Source organism: Miscanthus floridulus, chromosome 14, assembly GCF_019320115.1.
Source record: "Miscanthus floridulus cultivar M001 chromosome 14, ASM1932011v1, whole genome shotgun sequence".
Taxonomy (NCBI): domain Eukaryota; kingdom Viridiplantae; phylum Streptophyta; class Magnoliopsida; order Poales; family Poaceae; genus Miscanthus; species Miscanthus floridulus.
Window position 1 is genome coordinate 36,677,973 of NC_089593.1, and position 26,426 is coordinate 36,704,398.

A 26,426-nucleotide genomic window follows, 5' to 3' on the forward strand; every position below is an offset into this window, starting at 1 on the left:
GAAGATGATACTATTGGGATGTTATATAGAGTTCGGCCCAAAAAGTCAGGAGTCACGTGTTTGTTTCGGTATAGGTGGTTGCAACGTAGTGAGCAGATGGATGAAATTTTGGAATAAAATCATTTGTATCCCAAAATTGGGGGCATGTGTTTACACCAAAATTTTGGAAGGAGAGCGTGGGGAATCGAATCTTCCGAGATTGTGTCATCAAGGAATCGGTTGCATAAAGATCGATATTAGCTTATTCAGATGCGGTACTAGAATTGACTCTCTTTGGATAACGTCAGCAGACGACGTCAATGGACTATGGGGAAGGATATGTCGGACTCTACAGAAAGGAAAAGATTAGGGTCCAAGTTATTTTAAATTAGGAATGTTTTCTTTTATTCCAAGAATTGTAATGAGTCATATTTGAGTAGGATTCATGTTTAGGTTCCAGGTATAAATATTGGACCCTGGTTATTGTACAAGGACACGAACAATCAATCAACACAATCTTTTTGGCGTTCGCCATCGCATTAGGAGTAGGAGTACTATAGATCTCGATGAGTTCTTCAGCAACTAGGGCTGCATTGACTGATCGACCCCTAGCTTGCTTGTGAGTACCATCATGACTTGTATTATGCTTGTAAAGTTGCATCAGCTGATTGACCTTTTATGAACTATAATATAAGTTAGTTATCGATTCATATTGTTGTTTGTAAGGCTGCATCAACTGATTGATCTCTTATGAACCAAAATATAAATCAAAGTTATCAATCTTGTGTTAAATAACTTGTTGTTTAACACAATATCACTAGTTATCGAATCTACTAAGATTAGTAAGATTTTCCTTGCTATTTTTGGTTGATTCACCAGTTATCGATCTTGTTTATATTTAATGTTTTATTAATTATAACAAATCACCTGATTGAGATAGAGATAGAATCGGCATCACATCATCATAATTGGTCTTCTTCTAGTGTAGTCACACATTGAATCTTATAATTGATGGCTTAATTTTGCTAGATCGGTTGTTTTATCTCTATTCCAATCAAACATAGTATGCATTCAAAGACATGTTCCAATCTAGAGTAAGTTCACTAGTTAATAAGATCTAATCTAATGACACAACTATAGCTGCATCAACCTAGTCGAACCTCACTAGTAAGACTTTGGATTTGAGATTATCGATTAGTGGTTTTGTTCATGATCGAGATATGTACTCTGTTTGTTTGCTATGCATGCATCAGCTATTTTAGCCGATTAGCCTGTGCTTTCACACATATAGCATGTTTTTAATGAACCTATCAATATATAGGTGCTTTTATAGATTCTTTAGCTTTAGTTTGTTATTATTATCATAGCTGTATCGATCCGATCGAACCTCACTATTGATGGTAACGAATTAGATTCAGAGCGTTTATAGATTCATTTGTACTAGACAGTCAATTTGTTCGCATGTTATATCCTTTCTCGTTAAACTCGTCGGCTCAATACTTTACACTGGTTATTTCCATCTAGCTGATGATGTTCCTTTATATTACTTATATTTGGGTGTATTGTACTTGCTCTATCTGGATTAATCAATAATAATAAAATCGCTATGACCCATGAGTATCAGTTATTTTGAATTCATACCATCATCATTGATATTAGCCGACAATCTTCAATTCAACGATCCTTGCTTTATTGATATGTTGGATATTGACTATTTAGTTGATAGCCTTATCGAATCGGTTGTTTAGCCGTATATTTGGAACTGTCTAGAGCAACACCGACATGTTTCTCCTTAAACTACTGATAAGATTTTCTCTCTTTGTCAATTGCAGGTCAAATTGACTGGCACACCGTTGGGTTTCAGAATCAACTGGTCCTATGTTGAAGCCAAGCAGATCTCCAATCTCATTCCATTTAGATCATCCGGCTTGCTGTGTGTTGATTGCATTGCATCATTTTTGCGCCAACAATTTCCAAGACACTAAGTCTCCTATCTTCAAAGAGGCCAAAGAACCGCTCTAAGTGGATGAGTGGCCTAACATGATAGAGAAAAAGTTCCATCTGTTGAGGGTTACTAAGCATCTGAAGGCTGAGTATGCGTCCCACCAACTACAAGGACCAATAGGGATATGGTGGACCCATTTCCTATCCTCTCTACCTGCCAACTCACAGGTCACATGGGAGCAGTTCAAGTTAGCCTTTAGGGGACATCACATTCCCCTAGGGCTGATGCGTATGAAAGCAGCCAAGTTCATGAGACTTACACAAGGGACCAAGATCCTTATCGAGTACATGCATGCCTTCAACAATTTGTCCCGATTTGCCCTAGGGTTCATCGATACGGAGGAAAAGAAGATAGAAAGCTTCAAGAGAGGCCTTGGCACTAAGCTAATGAAGACTATGGCCAACTCAAGGTGTGCTACATACAATGAGTTTGTTAGTGATGCCCTAATCTAGGAGAATCAGAATAACTTACAAGCAATAGCAAAGGGCCACAAAAGAGGAGCTGAGGCAGGTGCCTCAGGATCTTGCCAGTCTAGAGCTCCAGTGGTAGCTAGGCCATAGTTTCATCCACTAGCACCTAAGTTTAGGCCTCCTCCACCAAAAGCTCAGGCTAATTGCCCCTAGAAGACATTCTGTAGGGCATTCACCATTGCCATACCTAAGGGCAATGAAGGCCAGGGAAGCTCAGTAGGACCAAGGAATAACCAGCCATGCTTCAACTGCAATCAGCAAGGCTATTGGTCCAAGGAGTGTCCCCATCCCAAGAAGAATGGCAATCAAAACTAGGGTAATTAGAAACAGGCTAATCCTAAGGCACGTCCTAGATACATGCATTATATGGCGGTGGAAGAAATTCTCATGGGAGAAGTCATTACCGCTAGTATGTTTCTTGTTAACAAACATCCCACCATTGTTTTATTTGATTCTAGAGCTTCTCATTCATTTATGAGCCAAGCATTTGCATCTAAGTATGATTAGAAAATAATTGAGGTAAACAACGGTGGTTATAGTATAAGTTCAGCTAGGGCTACTACCTCTACAAATCCAATACTTAGAGATGTGCTCATCTAGATATAAGAGTACACAAATGGATCTGATAGTATTGCCTAGATTAGCCATAGATGTGACCTTAGGCATGAGTTGGATGAGTGACCATGGAGTTCTCACTAACACATCCACTCGGACAATCATGTTGAGGGAACCTAAGGGGGAGGGTGCTTTTCTAGTGCCACTTCCTAGAAGTTTTGATCTCCAAAACTTGTCTTGTGCTATCCAAGCCACTACCCTCTATGATATTCCAGTGGTTTGTGAATTTCCTAATGTATTTCCTGATGAATTGCCAGGTTTACCGCCTAATAGGGATGTGGAATTTAAGATTGAGTTAGTGCCAGGTATGGCACCGATCTCAAGAAGACCCTATAGGATGCCACCAAATGAGTTAGCCGAACTTAAAATCTAGTTATAGGAACTTTTGGACAAAGGTCTCATTCAACCTAGTTCGTCCCCATGGGGATGTCTAGCTTTATTTGTAAAGAAGAAGGACAAGTCCCTGAGAATGTGTGTGGATTATAGGCCGCTTAATGTTGTGACCATAAAGAACAAGTATTCTTTGCCTCATATCGATATCTTATTCGATCAACTAGCAAAAGCAAAGGTATTCTCTAAGATTGACTTGAGGTCCAGCTGTCATCAGATTAAAATCAGGCTAGAGGATGTACCTAAAACAACTTTCTCCACTAGGTATGACTTGTATGGGTATTTGGTCATGTCCTTTGGGCTAAAAATGCTCCTGCCTACTTCATGTATTTGATGAATTCGATATTTATGCCTGACCTTGACAAGTTCATGGTCGTGTTTATCAATGATATCTAGATTTATTTGTAGAATGAGGCAGATCATGCAAAGCATCTGAGGATCATCTTATCTAGATTGAGGGAGCATAAATTATATGCCAAATTTAGCAAATGTGAATTTTGGTTGAGCAAAGTACCTTTCTTGGGTCACATCTTATCTAAAGGTGGAATTTCTATGGACCCATCTAAAGTACAAGAGGTCATAGATTGGAAGGCCCCGACTTCGGTTCATGAAGTTTGGAGTTTTCTAGGGCTAGCAGGTTACTATTGTCGTTTCATTCCTGACTTTTCCAAGATAGCAAAACCCATGACCAGACTACTCTAGACGGATGAGAAGTTTAATTGGACGCCGAAGTGTGAAGCTGCTTTTCACACCTTACGGACCTTATTAACTACAGCTCCTGTTCTAGCACAACCCAACATTGAAAAGCCTTTTGATGTGTTCTATGATGCATCAGGTATAGGTTTGGGGTGTGTGCTCATGCAAGAAGGCCGAGTTATTGCCTGTGCTTCTTAGCAATTGAGAAAGCATGAAGTCAACTATCCCACCCATGATTTAGAGCTCGTCGCAGTTGTTGATGCATTGAAGATATGGAGACATTACTTGTTAGGAAACATATGTCACATATACACTGATCACAAGAGTCTCAAATATATCTTCACTCAACCTGAGCTGAACATGAGACAACATAAATGGTTAGAGTTGATTAAGGACTATAACTTGGAAGTGCATTATCATCTTGGCAAGGCAAATGTGGTAGCAGATGCCTTGAGCCAGAAGTATCAATGCAATTCTCTGTTGGAGGATGGATTTAATTTGTTACATCCTATTGTGCTACACAATATCACTGGCAGTTGCTCACTTGAGAGCAAAATCATAGAACTACAGAAGATAGATGTGGGTGTGTTCCACATCAAGCGAAAGATGAAAGAATAGGAAACCAAGCATTTTAGGTTGGATGAAAGAGGTGTGCTATGTAACACCCTAGTGTTAAGCATTGCATTTGGCACCTGCATTTCATGAGCACAAGCATCATCCAAGCATTCATGAACATGAGCATAAGAAATTTCATCTCATTCTTATACCTTATCACATGAAATGTTCATTATATATATATATGCTTATGGTTGTAATCATGTATGACCATTGTATGAAATGGTTGTGAGGTCATGAAAATAACTTAGACACATCTAGGATGGTAATTGGAACAATGTTTATATTCATGACATAGACCAAATTTGCTTCTAAGCGTTGGTTTCATTTGAAATGCCATTTTCATGATGCTAGTTTGACCGAAGTTGAACAGTAGCTTAGACTGTTTGCATGGCTATGTGACCTAAATAAAAGTTGTAGTTCACATCATGGGTAACAAACTTTATTTAAGGGTAATGAGCTAATTCAGTGTCTAACTTAGTCAAATAGGCCTCACAAAAATCAACGAAATGTTGTTTCTAGACTTAGGAAAATTTGCTAAGTCACAAGCTGATTTCAGTTTCAATGTGCACCACTTTGGAGCATTGTAACTTGTAAACCAGCTCAAATTAGTCCAAACTCATTTAAGCAAAGTTGTAGATCTCCGATAGCTCTACAATTCGTATTAGGGAAGTTTTTGCTGAATTGAGCTTGTTTGGGAGTAACATGTACATGAACTTGCTCTGTCGGTCGTCTATTGTAGTCCTAAAATAGACCAAGACAGCGCGACGTCATGGCCGACTGGCCATAGGCCACGTTCGTTGCGTGGACACCGTACATCGACATCGGGCCCACGCGTCATGCCGGGGTGGACAGCAAAAGGAGCCGTGTCCCTGCTCGCTCTCCACGCGTGCTCACTTTCTCTGCCTCACCTTGCCTCGCTCTCTCGCTCGAAGCCAAGCAGAGCAAGCTGTGACAGAACCGCCCAATTTATACAAGATCAAGTACGGTTGTCCCCACTAACACATTGACACGCGCATACTTTCACTTATATAAACCCAGTAGTCCGCTAAGTGTCATGAAGGACCTCGGTAAATCAACATCACAACCAAGATCGTATGATTAAGCAAATACACATCACAAACATAGAGGTGCGGCGGAATTAATGTTTACAATGAGTTCACAAATAATAATACAAGTTTGGGTTTCAAAACTGACTAGTGAAAACAACATAGCTTTCAAACGATTACATTAATATAAGTTCCAAATACATTGCTAACATAAGTGACATCCATAGATAAAAGCATATAGAGGAGAAATAAATATAGAGTCACCGAGCCCATCGACGGTTAGCCACCATCTTCAGTAGGCCGAGAACTTCACCTACAACATGGTGGGATAAACCCTGAGTACTCAAATTTACTCAGCTAAACTTACCCGTCATAAACCAGAAATAAAGTGACTCCAAGGATTATGCAAGGCTTTATAAGTGGAGTTAGCTTGACAACATTTTGCATAAAACATGACTAATTCAGTTGTATAATTATACTTTGGTCATCAAGTTAATGATAGCTATTCATCTCTAGATTAGCAACTAACCTGTGCCAAACATGTGGTATATCATTTGATTGCATACAATAGTAACCATAGCCGGTGTAGTAATTCCATGTTTATCCGAACCATCACTGTCGGGTTCATAAACCTAGGATCCTTCATTACTAGCTTCCCAGCAAAGACTCGGCCCAGCAGACAACGTTGTGAACCAACATGCAACTCTTGGGCTGGACCAAAGACCTAAACAGTAGGCTAGAAGGATGATCCAATCTCCGACCAGAAGGCCTAGCTGAGGAGGAACAACACCCGCTTCTGACTCCAGCCCACCTCTTCGACCGAAGCGCTCGCTTTGGTCTCTAGCCCGCCTCTGGATGGCCTCTCCAACCGGAAGGCCTGGCCAAACACCACTTCTAACTCCGACCCGCTTCTTCGACCGGGAATGCGCCGAACCCCTACTTACACCTCCTCTCCGATTAGCGCAATCAGAGCCGACTGGGACCAACCGACCGAGGACACCCGCTCGGTAAGGACTAGGAAACAGACGGAGAAAAGTAAGACAGCGCACTCAAGTCAACCACAATACCGAGGACCATACCCTGTACACCTGTAGGACAGTACCCTGCGACCTCCCTGACATGACAGAACCCAAGCAGTGTTGTAGGTGCTGACATTTTCCCCTACAATGTTGTGGGCGCCATCAACTCCCATACCAGACAAATACGGTAAGGCTCCCCCACGTGCCTCTGAGGCATCGACAGTGTTGTGGGCGCCATCATTTACCGTACCAGGCAAACATGGTAAAACTCCTTGCATGCCTCTAGATATCAACAGTATGGTAGGCACTGACGTCTGCCATACTTGAAGAAGACAACACAACCTTCCACATGCATCTGACATTGTTATAATCACCAAAAGCTTATTCCAAAGCTAACCAGGTCAAACATGCCAATGTTTCAGATCTGCACAGAACTAGGGCAAAAAAGTAGTTGTAATTTCAACAATGCATAACTGGAGTTATGGACATCAAACAAGCATGAACCTTAACTTTATAGAAATCTTATTAAATTATCTAAAACATGTTTATTATCATCACAAGGTGATTTCTCAATTAACAAGGTCAATCAAGCACAATTGAGCACCGCTATCCAGACTTGGATAGATTCTGCCATGCAACTTCTCGAGCTTATAACTGGAGATCTACAACACCAAAAGGGGTGATATAAGATAATTTGGAAAGCTTAATTAAATAACTATAACTCTTATATTATCACTAAGACATGATTACATACTTAACTAGGTCAAACAATAAAATCCTTTAAATCTGCACAGTGCATAGACCAAACATGATAGATCATTTGTCAAATTCATAACTCTTAAACTATCAGGCCTATGGTCATGCAATTTGAACACAAGCAAGATTATGAAATTATCTACAACTTTGGTATTCACTACAACCACAGCAAACATAATTTACACAACGAAAATAATTGCACAAGCAAAACTGCACATGCAGCCCAAACAGGAGTGGTATAATTATAGATAGAAAACTGATAGGAACTTCAGATAAGCATAACTAGAGTTCTAGACCTCCAACAAACATGACTCATAACTTTTTAAAAAGATTATGGAGCTACCTATAACTTTATTATTCTTATCTTAAGATGATTCTATAGTTAATAAGGTCAATTAATCTAATAAATGCATCTCTATCCAAAACATGGACAAAATCTGATATGCAACTTTAAACAGCTATAACTAGAGTTCCACATGTTCAATAAATGTGGTTCTAGACTTTTTAGAAAGCTTAGAAAATTGTAAACAACTTTTTTATAAACACCTAGAGCTAATTCTACTACTAAAATGGCCCCAAAGTACTAACAAGGCAACCTTATCTGGGTTTGGGCAGAAACAACCATAGAAATTTAAGCAACTATAACTAAAAATCTACTTAACCAAAAATTATGATTTTTATCTTTTTGAAAATCTTAAGAAAAGTAATACAACTCATTTATTTTCATCAAGGCATGATTCATAACTTATTTGAGCCAATTAATACAAACATGCAGGCCTATTCAGAATAGGAGCAAAGCAACACATGGCATTTGTTATTTTTATAGCTCTTAAACTATCTAGCTCAAAATCCTGAAATTTTTACCAGACATAAACCATCACCTGAGTAGCACTCTTTCAAAATTTCACATTTATTTGAGCAAACAACTGTAGTTATAAAAAAGACAAGACACAACTAGTATTAAAAACCTAACTGTATAAATTGATTTTTACAGCAAAACCTTTAAACTAAAGCATACCATATTATAGATCTACTGCATATACAATTTCACAAGGATTCCAAAAAGTCCTCATTTACTATTTTACAATTTTTCTACAATTTTGTATGATTTTTAAAAGTTCAGCTGATTATATGCATATAATGAAAAAGAAAAGAAAAATGCTTTTGCATTGGGGTCCCTGCAAAAAACACAAATTAAGCGCCAGCGAGCCGGTCCTTCTCGGCACTATTCCTCTAAGTTATGGCTTCGCTGTTAGGCCCTCCCACTTCTTCTAATTCTTGCCCACGGTCCTTCGCCTTCTCATCTACATGGGAATGGAGCAGAGGACAGCTTGGGCTGGCCGGGCTGGGCCAGTGAGAACCGACAGCGACGGGGAGGGACCGGTCGAGCTTGGCCATGGCTGTGCCTGGCCAATGGCATGGCCAGCTGTAGCCCGAGGCCATCCTAGCCACGTGCATGGCGGCGGTAGCCTACAGCGATGGCGAAAGCAGCGGCAACGGTGGCAAAAGGAGCTGACGGGGTAGGGGTGGCGGCGCAAACTGGGGAAGTCAAAGGTGTTGCTAGCCTGAGCAACAGAAGACTAGAGGCAAGGGAACAACGGTGGTGGGAGCTCAAGCTACTGGCAATGGCGGCATCCGCACGTGGCTTGGAGAGGGAGCGAGAGAGTGGACCGAGAGAGAGGACAGGGAGCGAGTGAGGGAATGGGGAGCTTGGGCATCCACTTTTGGAGGCACAGGGAGTAGGGCGGCGTGTGGCAATGGAGGTGGGGGTGCCCAGCCATGCATGGCGGCCACGCGGCATTTTGTCGAACACGTGGTGTGCGTCGTGGTGACTGACTTGGAGGCCGTGTTAGGGCTGATTGCGTGCCAAACTGGGCTATGGTCCTTGAAGTAAAGTTGTTCCTCTTCTGATGCTCTACAAAATTGATTAAGGGGTCACAACCATTAGGTCTTTGAAACATCAATTAATTAGCGTCTGATTTGCAAGTGTCAACATGTTGACGCTGATTAATCAAATACAAAAATCGATGGTCAACACAAGGTCAAACGAGTGCCATCTTTTTGTATACTCTCCTCTAGTAAATTGCCTCCAACTTTTATCTTTGGACCAAATTGAGTTGCTTAACAAAATTTGGAGAACGTGGAATGCCAACGTCGATGTTAGTTAAGTGACAAAGTAAACTATTGCTATTTTGGAAACTATTTTTGAAGATCCAAATGAACTCCAAATTTGATGAGACTTGATCTATTGTTTTCACCATGAAAAGTACTTCAACTCATCTTAAGGAATTCAATTCAGCTACCACATGAATTTGGAAGATAATATGTCGCAAAGAAGTTAACTTACTGCTATCACTTAATGGACTTAGAAAAATTTACCGGGAGCCTAAGACAGCAGCTGATTCAATCTTCAAGCCTCTGTTTGACTTAGTTCCAAGTTGATCTGGCTCTTGGTCCAAAAACAAAGTTTTTTCGACTCCACTCAAACATCAACTTTTATTTAAGGTGCAACTCCATGCAAGCACTGTAAGCGATTGGTCAACATAGGTCAAAATAGCATCACGATAAAGCTTAAATTAGAGTTTTAGACCGATTGAGGCATTTTCTTGACTTTTGCTCAACACGAACCCTTCATGACTTTTGTTGTATAGTTCAATTAGAGTCATTTGGGCAAGGTAGCATGGTTTGGTCGACATCTCATATTCCCATTTACTTAATAAGGCAACCGAAGAAAGATTATAACTTATCATTTCATGTGACTTCTTGAGTCTAAACTTCATGAAACTTTTCCACTGGTCAATATGGATGCATGTTGATGTAATGTACATGAAATAAGCATGTTTAACATTACTCTTGCATAATCTTAACAAGGGTCCACATGTAAGTAAGGGTGTGTTGTCCAAGTTTAAGTTGGAGCTCACTCTTGTAGATTTGATCTTGACACCTTCATCACCACTTAATAGGTCATGTTTGAGCTCAAACCCATTGCTTAACTGGTGACAAACACCTAGGGGTTACACAAGCCATCATCACCATCATGTGCCTCAGTCACGCTAGCACGCCAACCACCACACCACCATCCAATCCATCTCGCCCAGAGCTCCACTTTGACGTGCTTCACCTCACCGACTTGCTAGCACCGCCATTCGAGCAAGGGTAAGGCCGCATTGTGTGTCGCTGTCTCTACCATGGACATGGAGCGTCACCAAGCTCTGAGCTCACCGTGGCCAGCCCTATCCACCGCTCCTCCAATCTCTCTCTCTCTTGATTCATCTTCATCGTAGGTCCTAGAAGCTATAACCATAGCTCATTGAGCCGCTACCGCGTCGTCAGTGCCGGAACGCAAGTCGCACCGCTATGACCACCACTGCCATGCACGTAACCGTGGCCACGCCTATCTGTTCACCATTCTCTCTCATAGTCAGGCCTTAGGGTTTAGCCTTAGGACGGCGAAGCTCGTGGGGAATACGAATGCATGCTTGCGTCACCTTTCCCACCAAAACATCACCGTGCCACCACCGTGTTCATGCCACTATGCCCCTTTTCACACGGCCAAGCTTCGCCGCTGCACCACCTTGACCTAATCCACGCTATAGAGCTTCGCTAGGGTTTATAGATGTCATAGCAGCGCTCGCCGGGCCATGCCGTCGCCGGGATGGCCGGAGCACCACCATGCACCACCGCCGAGCCGACATGCTCACCAATGAGCTAGCTCCGGTGATCCTCTGAGCAAACTAAGGGTACTTGTAGGTGTGGAATATGATGGGGAACACGTTGGTGCCGACCTCGTTGCCGGTGACCTCACCGTCGGTGAGCTTTTCACTGGTCAAGCCGGTGCTCTGCTCTGTCTCTTTATCACGTGGGGCCGAGTTGACCACGGGGCCCAGTCGTCAGTCACAGTGGGGTGTATACACCGGGTGCACCTAGCTATAGCGCCCGATTTGAAATTTGATTTCTTTATTATTTTTTCATAGATTTAGTTACAAACTTCAGAAATTCATATCTAGAGCTAGGAGTGTCCAAATGAGGTGAACAAAATTTTGTTAGATTCATCTTGAAGTGTACTATTTGAAAAATATGAAATCTACTTTTTATGGTATTTTTCTGGGACAATTAAATTCAGAAAGATAAGTGCTTTTAAAATACTATCTATCTTGTAAATTGCATAACTTGAGATAGGAAGGGGATAAAATTGTGATTCCAAATTTTCTGATCTTCTGTTGACATGCTCTAGCTAGTAAAAATACTAAACCTATAGTAGGCATAATTGAAATATGGTCTTCATATTTAATCCTAATTAATTGCTAGTTTCTAGTGAAATTAAATGGGGTAAAAATACATAACATATGATCATACAAATTTTTACACAGTATTCTCATGCTAGGAGAAAAGTAAGAAAAATATTAAATCTGTTGTTTGACACTTTTCACTATGCTAAACTATTTTTGCAAAAAAAAGCATATGTAGCTTATCATTTTTGTAGAGGTAGCTATACTTGTCCAAATGGTATTAAATTTGTATAGTAGACTATTAGGGTCATGTGTAGACTACTATAATTGTCTCAGAATATATTGAGCACTAGAAATATTTATCCTTTAAATCACCTTATTATCTAAGGAAATTAATAAATGAATATAAATAAATTAGTTATGTTTAACCATGATGTTTTATGTGGTCCTTATGATGCATATAATCTGTTGATGTTATTAGTTAGGCTTAGAAGTAATTGGTTGTATGCAACTAGTTAATTATTGCTTTATAATTCAACTAGATGGCTGCATGTATAGTTTCTGTTGTGGTGATGATTCCATGATGATACTAATCCTTTCTGTAAAACTTGTTAATAACAAAGTTGTAGATAACTTACTTATATACCTTGTGTTAAATTTTCATAGTCATAGGCCTTATGGTTTAAGAATTATAGCTGTTATAAATCTGCTGTCAGAAATGCTTGCTCTCTGGATAGATCTGAATGATTGAATTGTTTAACCTAGATAACTACTGAATCACATGAAGATGATTAAAATAAAGTTATAGGCAATTTCATAAGCATTCCAGAAAGTCCATAGCCATATTATTTAGATGTGTATAACTCCAATTATGGTCAAAATAAGTGGCTTCTATCTTATAGTCTAGAAAATGATTTACATAAGTATTTGTTTAAGTTGCTAGAGAAGAGATATGCACCCACTCAGTAAAAGAAAATGTAACTTGTTATCACCGTAATGCAATGCTGCTGAGAACACTTATGAGGATGCATTCATCACACAATGTCATATCATACATGTCATTATATATGCATCCATGATATCTTATTTTATGCTCATGCATATAGGATCATCCGAAGGGATAACTCTTTTGGAGTTCAATGAAGAAGAAGAGGAGGAACAGCAGGAGACACCTCAGGCCGTTGCTCCAGAAGGAGAGGAGCAAACTCTTAAGGACCTCCCTGAGTGCCTAGATCATAGGCCAACCTCTTTCCTCAAAGGCAAGCCCCAAAGCATTCCAAGTCTCCTATGTTTTACAAAATATCACTTGAGTCCTTTATGTTTGATGCATTAGGTTATAAGAGTTGAATTGGAAACACTTGATGCATAGAACTACCTTGTCTAGATAAATATACCATTAACCCTATGTAGGTCTAGGATCGAATATATGCTTAGCCATGCTTAGATCAGTAGAAGTCGGGTGATTTCCCATCACCTGTGAGATATAGGTGGGTACCAAAGCACGGTTGGCTATATTTGCTATCGTGAAAAAGAACCATGGGGTAATGTAAATGGAGGCTGGGCAGAGTCTATGTATAGGTTGACTCATGTGATTTTGTCTATGATGATTAAGGACCGTACCATTGTTGGAACTTCTATTGAGATTGAACGCATGCCTCTCATTTAGCTGGCCGGATAACTCATTTTGACCATGAAGCCAAGTAGCTCAACTTAGGTCGGGCCCCATTCTGTTAGAGTGTGCACTCTGGATGGTAGTAAGGATGTGTGGGGAGCCAGACATGAGGCCAAGGGTAGGCTAGGCCTAAACGTCCTAGCAGCTGGTTGTCCCTGATTGTTCGACGCTGGGCGATCCCATGAAATGTGGACCTGAGTTGTACCAAAGGTGACCTAAGGTGACCGTTGATCTAGTTTGCCTAGGTTTGTGTTAGGAATAAATTCTCAACTGGTTGAAATCGATTCAAATCACCGTCTCTCCCGGACTATGAGAAACTTGGCTAGCTCCAATATCATAGTAGCTGTATTATGAAATGATGGTTATGATGAACATAGAATTATTATACCAGCTATGGTTACTATTGTTATGTTGCTAAATGGTATATCACATGTTTGGCATAGGTTAGTTGCTAATCTAGAGATGAATAGCGATAATTAACTTGATGACCAAATTATAAAATGTATAGCTAATTAAGTGGCTTTCTATGCAAAATGTCGTCAAGCTAACTCCACTTATAAAGCCTTGCATAATCCTTGGAGTCACTTTATTTTTGGTGTATGATGGGTAAGTCTAGCTGAGTACCTTCTCGTACTCAGGGTTTTATTCCCATTATTGCATATGGTACAGTTTATCATGGCTATTGCAAGAACTACTTCTGTCCCACTATGGACGAGGAGTAAGCCTTGGGTAGGCATCTCTTATTAATCCCTCTCTTATGCTTTTGTGGAAGCATGATCATGAGTTGGCACTATATTTAAACAATGTTGCAGATGTTGGTTTCAAACTTTTAATTTGCTTCCACTACTATCTTACCTGAACGTGGTTTGTAATAACTTTAATTCATACTCTGATGGATGAACTGTATTTGTGAACTTTATGTAATGTGTGACATGTATGTTGAATCATGTACAATCTTGGTTGTATGTTCATTCAATCGAGACCCTTCGTGGTAGTCGATAGACTACCAGGTTTATATGGGCTCAAGTATGACAATGCGACCACTTGTAGGCTGCCATTGTAGTTGTGCTCTTATAAATTGGTCAGTTCTGCTACATGCTATGGTTTGAGGACTGACTTATGGTACCAAAAGACTGAGAACTTAGAAATCAAATTTTAGATGAAGCTCATTCATCCAAGTTGTCCATTCATCCAGGTAGTAGCAAAATGTATCAAGATTTGAATAGCCATTTTTGGTGGACCAAGATGAAGAAGGAAATCGCCGCCTATGTCGCTAGGTGTGATAATTGCAGTACAGTCAAGGCTGTTCCTTTGAAATCTGCTATATTACTACAACCTTTATCTATCTCAGGTTGGAAATGGGAGAAAATAAGTATGGACTTCATTACAGGCCTCCCGCTGACACAACAAGGTCATGATTCCATATGGGTCATTGTAGATCACCTTATCAAGTCAGCACATTTTGTACCGGTTAACACAAGGTATCACGCTAGGAGGTACGCTAAGTTGTATGTTTCTTAGGTTGTGAGACTACATGGAGTACCACGGACCATAATCTCAGATCAGGGACCACAATTTATAGCTCATTTTTGGGAGCAGTTGCACCAGGCCTTGGGAACTAAACTAATTAGAAGTTCAGCATACCATCCACAAACTTCCGTATGGACCGAGTGAGTGAACCAAATCTTAGAAGACATGTTGAGAGCTTGTGTTATATCTTCCAAGGATTCATGGGAGAAATGGCAACCTTTAGCCGAGTTCTCCTACAATAAAAGTTCTCAAGAGAGCATCAAAATGGCTCCTTTTGAGGCCCTGTATGGTCGGAAATGTAGAACTCCCTTGAATTGGATTGAACCTAGAGAAAGAAGATATTATAGAATTGACTTTATCACCAAAGTTGAAGAGCAAGTATGCATTATCCAACAGCATATGAAAGCAGCTTAGTCTAGACAAAAGACTTATGCTGATAAGAGAAGAAGACCATTAACCTTCAAAGTAGGAGACTATGTGTACTTAAAGGTTTCGCCCATGAAAGGAGTGTAGAGATTTGGAGTAAAAAGGAAGCTTGTGCCTAGATATGTAGGGCGTACTAGATTATTGAACTAAAAGGAAATGTCACCTACAAGTTACAACTTCATCCAGGGATGAGTGCTATATTCGATGTCTTCCATGTTTCTTAGTTGAAAAGATGCCTTTGCATACCTGAGGAAGCCATTGCACCCACCAACATTAGGATCCAATCAGATTTGACATATAAAGAGAAACCAATTCGAGTGCTAGAAGAAATGGAAAGAGTAACTCAGAGCAAGGTCATTAAGTTCTACAAGGTGGTGTGGAATAACCACAGTGAACAAGATGCCACTTGGGAATGGGAGGATTATTTACGTGAGGTTTATCCCACTTTTTATGAAGAATGGTAGGTCTTTCAAATCTCGGGACAAGATTTCTATAAGGGGGAGGGGCTGTAACACCCCAGTGTTAAGCATTGCATTTGACACTTGCATTTCATGAGCACAAGCATCATCCAAGCATTCATGAGCATGAGCATATGAAGTTTCATTTCATTTACCTTCTCTTTATCACATGTGATGTTGCTTATATACTTACATATGTTTGTAATCATGTATGACCAATGTATGAAATGGTTCTGATGTCTAGAAAACACCTTAGACACATCTAGGATGGTAAATGGAACAATTTTTGTATTCATGACATGAACCAATTTTGCTCCTAAGTGTTGGTTTACATGGAAATGTCATTTTCATGATGCTAGTTTGAATAAAGTTGAATAGTAGTTTAGAGAGCTTGCATGGCTATGTGAACTAAATAAAAGTTGTATTTCTTGTCATGAGTAACAAACTTTATTTAAGGGTCACGAGCTAATTCAGTGCCTAACTTAGTCAAATAGAGCTCACAAGTTTCAACTTAATGTTGTTTGTAACTTCAAAAATTTTGCTATCCTAAACCGGTTTACAGTTTCAGAGTACCCCACTATGGAGCATTGTAGCTTGAAAACTAGCTCAAATTAGGCCATGATCATCATAGCAAAGTTATAGTACTCACGTAGCTCTACACTTTGTATTACTAAAGTTTTCAAAAATTTGGTACAGATTAGGAGATAGAGGAGAGCAAAGATGGCGGTTTTAGTCGACTAAATCGACATCACCGATCCAAATCGGCTGGCTATCATGGCTGACCGCGCCCAGGCTATGCGTGCCACATGGCGGCAGCATGCCGGCGTTGGCCCGGCTGGTTAGGCTAGCAGGGGAAGAAAAGAGAGGCGAAGCCACCGCGCTTACTCACTCTCACTCTCTTGCCCTCTCTCTGCCTCTCCTTCACTCGCCAGAGCAAGCTAAGCACCACGCTGTCGCCATTGCCACCAACCTCTGCCCCGCTCGCACACCACCGCCACCACGCCATTGTGCGATTGCTCGTGCACACTACCCGACCATCACCTCCTCCACCTTTCTGACCAGTTAGCCATGCTAATCAAGCCAAGGTAAATGCCTAAGGGCGAGTTCACCGTAGTCATGCCCTCACTGAAGCGCCGCCGAGCTTGTGCTCACCATGGCCGTGCTCCACCGAGCCATCTCGCTCACACTTTTCTCTCGTTAGGGTTAGCCTAGGGTCACATCTAGCTCACACCGCTGGCCATTGAGCCAACACCAGCACACTAACACCAAAACATGGCTGCTCACCACCATTCTCGTGCTGTCGTGCTGCCATGCACATGGCCAAGCTTCGCTGCTACTCCACCTTGACCTAATCCACGCTGTAAAGCTTTGCTAGGGTTTGTAGATGCTGTAGCCGCGCTCGCCTAGCCATGCCATCGCTGGGGATGGCTGGAGCACCACCATGCACCACCGTCGAGCCGCCATGCTCACCGTCGAGCCAACTCTAGTGATCCTCCGAGCAAACCTAGGGTACCAGTCGATGTGGATTGAGTTGGGGAACATGTTGGTGTCGACCTCGTCGCCGGTGACCTCTCCGACGCCAAGTTCTCGTCGATCAATGCTGGTGCTCTGCTCGGATTCACTGATGTGTGGGATCAGTTGACCCATGGGTCCCAGTCGTCAGTCACAGCGGGGTGTATACACTGAGTGCACCTAGCTGTAGCGCCCGATTTGAAAATTGATTTTCTTTATTAATTTTTTCATAGATTTAGTTACAAACTTCAAAAATTCATATCTAGAGCTAGGAGTATCCAAATGGGGTGAACAAAATTTTGTTAGATTCATCATGAAGTGTACCATTTGATAAAAATATGAAATATACTATTTAGGGTATTTTTCTAGGAGAATTAAATTGAAAAAAATAAGTACTTTTAAAGTAGTTTATATCTTCTAAAATGCATAACTTGAGCTAGCAAATTGACAAAATTGCGATTCCAATTTTGCTGGTTTTGTGTTGACATGCTCTAGCTAGGAAAAATACTAAACCTATAGTAGACATAATTGTAATATGGTCTTCTATTTAATCTTAATTAATTGCTTGATTCTAGTGAAATTAATTGGGGTAAAAATACATAACTTATGATCATACAATTTTTTACACAGTATTCTCATGCTAGGAGGAAAGTAAGAAAATAATAAATCTGTTGCTTGACACTTTTCACTATGCTAAATTATTTTTGCTAAAATAAGCATATATAACTTGTCATTTTTGTAGAGGTGGCTATACTTATCCAAATGGCATGAAATTTGTACAGTAGATTATTAGGGTCATATGTAAGCTACTGTAATAACCTATAAATCACCTTATTATCTAAGGAAATTAATAAAGGAATATAAATAAATTAGTTAGGCATAACCATGATGTTTTCTGTGGTGTTTGTGATGCATATGACCTATTGATGTTATTAGTTAGGCTTAGAAGTATTTGTTTGTAGGCAACTAGTTAATTATTACTTTATAATTCAACTAGATGGCTGCATATGTAGTTTTTGTTGTGGTGATGATTCCATGATGATAATGATCCTTTCTGTAAAACTTGTTAATGACAAAGTTGTAGATAACTTACTTATCTACCTTGTGTTAACTTTTCATAGTCATAGGCCTTATGACTTAGGAATTATGGCTGTTCGAAGTCTACTATTAGAAATGCTTGTTCTCTGGACAGATCTGAAAGATTGAATTGTTTAACCTAGATAACTACTGAATCACATTAAGATGATTAAAAGAAAGTTGTAGGCAATTTCATAAGCTTTCTAGAAAGTCCATAACCATATTATTTTATGTTTATAACTCCAGTTATGGTCAAAACAAGTGGCTGTTATCTTGCAGTCCAGAAAATTGCTTAGATGAGAATTTGTTTAAGTTACTAGATAAGAGATTGGCACCTACTCAGTAAAAGAAATGTAACTTGTTATCACCTTAAGGCAATGCTACTGAGAACACTTATGAGGATGCATTCATCACATCATATCACATTATACATGTCATTATATATGCATCCATGATATCTTATTTTGTGCTCATGCATATAGGATCATCCGAAGGGATAACTCTGTTGGAGTTCGAAGAAAAGCCGGAGGAATAATAGGAGGCACCTTAGGCTGTAGCTCTAGAAGGAGAGGAGCAAACTCTTGAAGACTTACCTAAGTGCCCAGACCATAGGCCAACTTCTTTTATCAAAGGCAAGGCCCGGAGCATTTTAAGCCACCCATGCTTTACAAAATATCACTTGAGTCCTTTATGTTTCCTATCACCTATGAGATATAGGTGGATATCGAAGCACGATTGGCTATATTTGCTATCGTGGAACAGAACTATAGGATAATGTAACTGGAGGCTGAGTGGAGTCTATATGTTGGTTTACTCATGTGATTCCGTCTGTGACGATTAAGGACCGTACTGTTGTTGGCACTTTTATCGAGATTGAACACATGTCTCTCACTTAGCTGGCTAGATAACTCATTCTGACTATAAAACTGAGTAGCTCAACTTAGGCTGGGCCCCATTCTATTAGAGTGCGCACTCTGGATGGTAGTAAGGATGTGTGGGGAGCCAGGTGTGAGCCAAAGGGTAGGGTAGTTCTGATCATCCTGGCAGCTGGTTGTCCCTAATTGTGCAGCGCTGGTCGAACCCGCAAAATGTGGACCTGAGTTGTACCCAAGGTGACCTTAGGTGACCGTTGATCTGGTCTGCCTGGGTTTGTGTTAGGAATAAATTCCCAGCTGGTTGAAATTGATTCGAATCGTCGTCTCTCCTAGACAATGAGAAACTTGGTTAGCTCCAACATCATAGTAACTGTATTATGGAATGATTGTTATGATGAACATGGAATTACTACACTGGCTATGGTTACTATTTTATGCTACTAAATGATATACATATGTTTGGCATAGGTTAGTTGCTAATCTAGAGATGAATAGTTGTAATTAACTTGATGACCGAATTATGAATGTACAACTGAATTAGTCACTTTTTATGCAAAATGTTGTCAAGCTAGCTCCACTTCTAAAGCCTTGCATGATCCTTGGAGTCACTTTGTTTTTGGTTTATGACGGGTAAGTCTAGCTGAGTACCTTCTCATACTCAGGGTTTATTTCTCACTTGTTGTAGATAATACAATGTATCATGGCTACTGTAAGAACTGCTTCTGTCCCGTCGTGGACGAAGAGTAGGGCTCTAGGCAAGGAATCTCTTGTTAATCCCTCTCTTATGCTTTTGTGGGATTGTGATCCTGAGCTAGCATAGTATTTGAACAACAATGGAGATAATCGTACTCTGATGTATGGAACTATATTTGTGAACTTTATGTAACGTGTGACATGTATGTCGAATCATGTACAAACTTGGTTGTATGTTGGTTGAATCAAGACCCTTCGTGGAACTCTATGGACTATCGGGTTTATATGGACTCAAGTATGACAGTGCGACCGCTTGCCGGCTACTATTGTACTTGAGCTCTTATAAATTGGATGGTTCGGCTACACCCTGACCTCACCAACATTGGATGAACAGAGTTGCACAAGCATTTTGCCAGTACCACCGCATGGAACGAATGATAGAAGCAACTTGGGAGAAAGAACTTAAGAAGTAGCACCCTCGCCTCTTCACCGACTGAGCAACACCTTAATCTCGGGGACAAGATTCCTGTGAGGGGGGAGGACCGTAACAACCAAGGGTTTTTGAGCATCCAAAAATTCAGGCTTTTTAATTTTTTTCCTGCAATGTGTGAAGCATGTAGTTGCTAGGTCAAACCTAAGTCAAACTAAGGAGAGTTGCTAATAAATTGATGCACTCATATAGATTTGATTGTAGGTGTGTACCTTGCTCTTGAGTTTTCTTTAGGTTTTGTGTTTTGTTTGGAGTTTGGAGTGCATAAAGCCATAGTGAGTCCCCCTCAAATCCATTTTGAATTCATCTCAATCTCTTTTTAAATCTCTCTAAACTCATTGAAATGAAAAAGGAAAAATCCCTTTTCCTTTTTCTCTCCTTATCTAGCCCAAGTCAGCCCACTCCCTCTTCCCCTTCTCCTTCACTCATGCTAGGCCTAGCTCCCCTTCTCTTCCTAGCCTAGCTGGGCGCCCCCTCTCCCTTCCACTCCTGATAGCCTAAGCTGCCACCTAGGCCTCGGCCTCATTCATCCCAAGCGGCACAACTTGCCCACTCCATCCCGCCTAGCCCCCATAGGCCCATCGCTAGCCCCATAGGCCCACTCATCCAGCCATCGCACACCCACCAGCTCACCCAGCCATGCGCCGACTAAAACCCTAGGTGCGCTCACACCACTTAGACACCATGTGCCTCAGCTTCCTAGCCGCCGCCGCCGTGCCTGTCCAATCCCTGTGCCTCGACATCCATACCGCAACTCTCAGGATGCATGCCACGTGTCTCCACTCCCACACGGACAACGAGGATCACCAGCACCTCCTAGAACCCTAGCCCGGTGCCCTATAAAATGCGCCATAGCCACTACTCCCTTCTCCTTTCCCCATAGCCGCCGCACTCCTCTAATCCTCTTCCTCCCTCTCACAGCGCCAAACCCTAAGCCAGCCATGGCTGCCACTCCACCCACCGCCGTGGCCATAGCCGGCCACCGCGCCAACCCCACCATCCCGTGGACCGATTCTCTTTCACCGGCTGGGACCTACACCTCACCAAGTCGCTCCACCTCACCACGCCATGAGCTTGCCATGACCACCTCGCTGGCCTCGAGCACGTCACCACACCGAACAGAAATCTTCACTAGCGCCATGTCTCCCTCTTCATCGAGATGCCTCATCCCTACATCTCCGTCACTGAGGCCACGACATCGTCATCCATGCCGTCAGAGCTCCTCCCACATGCTAAGCTTCACCAAGCCTTGCATGTCTGCCTCCCCGTCCACAAGCATAGAACCGTGATGCTAGGCCTGCCCTCTCTGCCTCCTCGTCACTGTGCCGAGCTGAGCTGCCGCGACCACATTCTCCTTCGACCTCGCTGGGACACACAATAAAAGCAATAGCACCCCACCTCCACTGAAGTTGTTCCTCTACTATCGGTGAGCACCCAACCCTAAGGCTCTACCTTTTCCTCCTTGTTGTTGACCTCATCGGTGATCTTGTCTGAAACCAGCCTTCGTGCCGTGGTTCCTCACCGTCGTAGAAGAACCATGCCGACCACGCTAGAGCTAGAGCTGCTACCTAGACTGAACACCTCGCCGAAGGATAGCAGCACCACCTCGCCATCGACCGTCATCTCCCCTCCGCGTCGATGAGCTTCCAGCGCTAAAACCTCGCCTTTCTTCCTTCCTATTGCTGTTCCTTTCTGAGACCGGCCTTTGTGCTATCATCTTTTCACTGCCATAGGGAAGCAGTCAGCCTTGTAGCATCCTTTGTTGACTCGGACCACCATCGTCGCCAACGGAGCCATGTCCAGCAGCAGCCAGCCTTCGTCCAAACCGCAACAAGCCATAGCCAGCCACGGCCAGCCAACAGCAAGTTGTAGCTAACCATAACCAACCAGCAGCAAGCCTCAATTAGCCGTAGTCCGCTAGAAAGCACCGCTGCAGCCCTCTGCCTCTAAGGTCGAACCCTTAAACCTAGATGGTGCCATCCTCGACGTCTGCAAAGCTCCTATTTTTCATTTCTTGCTCTTCATACACATGATACATGACCTAACTATATATCTATGCCTGTGTCGTGCCTTCGCGCCGGTCTAACTCTTGTTGCTATGGATATGTGCTACTCCATGTTATGTTGTTGAGTTGTTGGTTCTTTGTGTGTTAGCGTTGTTGCCTATGGACCGAGCCTTTGAGCTGGTTGAGGGATTGTGCCTCGTTCGAATGTTTTGGTCGTGGGCTCGTCCCGCCGTGGCCATGATGCCGAGTGTAACTCGACCCCTCATTTTTAGTTGACTTTGTAGTGCCATGATCATTGGCCCCTCCTATGGCTTTGGGACATTGCCACCATGGACTCGATATCGGTGCGCCTCCTACCCGCACATGATGAACCCATCATGACCATACTCTATAGGAGATGAACTATGGGACAACCATCATGTGACTTATGGAAGCCAACTCGTGTGGGTAAAGCTCAAGGCCATGAGTTGCCTCATCATGACCATCGGGCTCTACCCCTTCTGCTCTTTAGTTCCCCTTTGCTCTTTTGTTCATCCTAACAATCTTGTATGCTTGTACCACTTTGACCGTAGCATTTCTTCGGTTCTCATGGTGACAACTACACCGCTACGAACCCTAGGAATAGCAAAGTGCCAATCTAGTTGCACATAGGTCGTGGTGCCCTATAAGTTGGTGTGGGTTGAGCGACCATGGGATTATTTTTTCATAGATTTAGTTACAAACTTCAGAAATTCATATCTAGAGCTAGGAGTGTCCAAATGAGGTGAACAAAATTTTGTTAGATTCATCTTGAAGTGTACTATTTGAAAAATATGAAATCTACTTTTTATGGTATTTTTCTGGGACAATTAAATTCAGAAAGATAAGTGCTTTTAAAATACTATCTATCTTGTAAATTGCATAACTTGAGATAGGAAGGGGATAAAATTGTGATTCCAATTTTCTGATCTTCTGTTGACATGCTCTAGCTAGTAAAAATACTAAACCTATAGTAGGCATAATTGAAATATGGTCTTCATATTTAATCCTAATTAATTGCTAGTTTCTAGTGAAATTAAATGGGGTAAAAATACATAACATATGATCATACAAATTTTTACACAGTATTCTCATGCTAGGAGAAAAGTAAGAAAAATATTAAATCTGTTGTTTGACACTTTTCACTATGCTAAACTATTTTTGCTAAAAAAAGCATATGTAGCCTTATCATTTTTGTAGAGGTAGCTATACTTGTCCAAATGGTATTAAATTTGTATAGTAGACTATTAGGGTCATGTGTAGACTACTATAATTGTCTCAGAATTATATTGAGCACTAGAAATATCTATCCTTTAAATCACCTTATTATCTAAGGAAATTAATAAATGAATATAAATAAATTAGTTATGTTTAACCATGATGTTTTATGTGGTCCTTATGATGCATATAATCTGTTGATGTTATTAGTTAGGCTTAGAAGTAATTGGTTGTATGCAACTAGTTAATTATTGCTTTATAATTCAACTAGATGGCTGCATGTATAGTTTCTGTTGTGGTGATGATTCCATGATGATACTAATCCTTTCTATAAAACTTGTTAATAACAAAGTTGTAGATAACTTACTTATATACCTTGCTGTTAAATTTTCATAGTCATAGGCCTTATGGTTTAAGAATTATAGCTGTTATAAATCTGCTGTCAGAAATGCTTGCTCTCTGGATAGATCTGAATGATTGAATTGTTTAACCTAGATAACTACTGAATCACATGAAGATGATTAAAATAAAGTTATAGGCAATTTCATAAGCATTCCAGAAAGTCCATAGCCATATTATTTAGATGTGTATAACTCCAAGTTATGGTCAAAATAAGTGGCTTCTATCTTATAGTCTAGAAAATGATTTACATAAGTATTTGTTTAAGTTGCTAGAGAAGAGATATGCACCCACTCAGTAAAAGAAAATGTAACTTGTTATCACCGTAATGCAATGCTGCTGAGAACACTTATGAGGATGCATTCATCACACAATGTCATATCATACATGTCATTATATATGCATCCATGATATCTTATTTTATGCTCATGCATATAGGATCATCCGAAGGGATAACTCTTTTGGAGTTCAATGAAGAAGAAGAGGAGGAACAGCAGGAGACACCTCAGGCCGTTGCTCCAGAAGGAGAGGAGCAAACTCTTAAGGACCTCCCTGAGTGCCTAGATCATAGGCCAACCTCTTTCCTCAAAGGCAAGCCCCAAAGCATTCCAAGTCTCCTATGTTTTACAAAATATCACTTGAGTCCTTTATGTTTGATGCATTAGGTTATAAGAGTTGAATTGGAAACACTTGATGCATAGAACTACCTTGTCTAGATAAATATACCATTAACCCTATGTAGGTCTAGGATCGAATATATGCTTAGCCATGCTTAGATCAGTAGAAGTCGGGTGATTTCCCATCACCTGTGAGATATAGGTGGGTACCAAAGCACGGTTGGCTATATTTGCTATCGTGAAAAAGAACCATGGGGTAATGTAAATGGAGGCTGGGCAGAGTCTATGTATAGGTTGACTCATGTGATTTTGTCTATGATGATTAAGGACCGTACCATTGTTGGAACTTCTATTGAGATTGAACGCATGCCTCTCATTTAGCTGGCCGGATAACTCATTTTGACCATGAAGCCAAGTAGCTCAACTTAGGTCGGGCCCCATTCTGTTAGAGTGTGCACTCTGGATGGTAGTAAGGATGTGTGGGGAGCCAGACATGAGGCCAAGGGTAGGCTAGGCCTAAACGTCCTAGCAGCTGGTTGTCCCTGATTGTTCGACGCTGGGCGATCCCATGAAATGTGGACCTGAGTTGTACCAAAGGTGACCTAAGGTGACCGTTGATCTAGTTTGCCTAGGTTTGTGTTAGGAATAAATTCTCAACTGGTTGAAATCGATTCAAATCACCGTCTCTCCCGGACTATGAGAAACTTGGCTAGCTCCAATATCATAGTAGCTGTATTATGAAATGATGGTTATGATGAACATAGAATTATTATACCAGCTATGGTTACTATTGTTATGTTGCTAAATGGTATATCACATGTTTGGCATAGGTTAGTTGCTAATCTAGAGATGAATAGCGATAATTAACTTGATGACCAAATTATAAAATGTATAGCTAATTAAGTGGCTTTCTATGCAAAATGTCGTCAAGCTAACTCCACTTATAAAGCCTTGCATAATCCTTGGAGTCACTTTATTTTTGGTGTATGATGGGTAAGTCTAGCTGAGTACCTTCTCGTACTCAGGGTTTTATTCCCATTATTGCATATGGTACAGTTTATCATGGCTATTGCAAGAACTACTTCTGTCCCACTATGGACGAGGAGTAAGCCTTGGGTAGGCATCTCTTATTAATCCCTCTCTTATGCTTTTGTGGAAGCATGATCATGAGTTGGCACTATATTTAAACAATGTTGCAGATGTTGGTTTCAAACTTTTAATTTGCTTCCACTACTATCTTACCTGAACGTGGTTTGTAATAACTTTAATTCATACTCTGATGGATGAACTGTATTTGTGAACTTTATGTAATGTGTGACATGTATGTTGAATCATGTACAATCTTGGTTGTATGTTCATTCAATCGAGACCCTTCGTGGTAGTCGATAGACTACCAGGGTTTATATGGGCTCAAGTATGACAATGCGACCACTTGTAGGCTGCCATTGTAGTTGTGCTCTTATAAATTGGTCAGTTCTGCTACATGCTATGGTTTGAGGACTGACTTATGGTACCAAAAGACTGAGAACTTAGAAATCAAATTTTAGATGAAGCTCATTCATCCAAGTTGTCCATTCATCCAGGTAGTAGCAAAATGTATCAAGATTTGAATA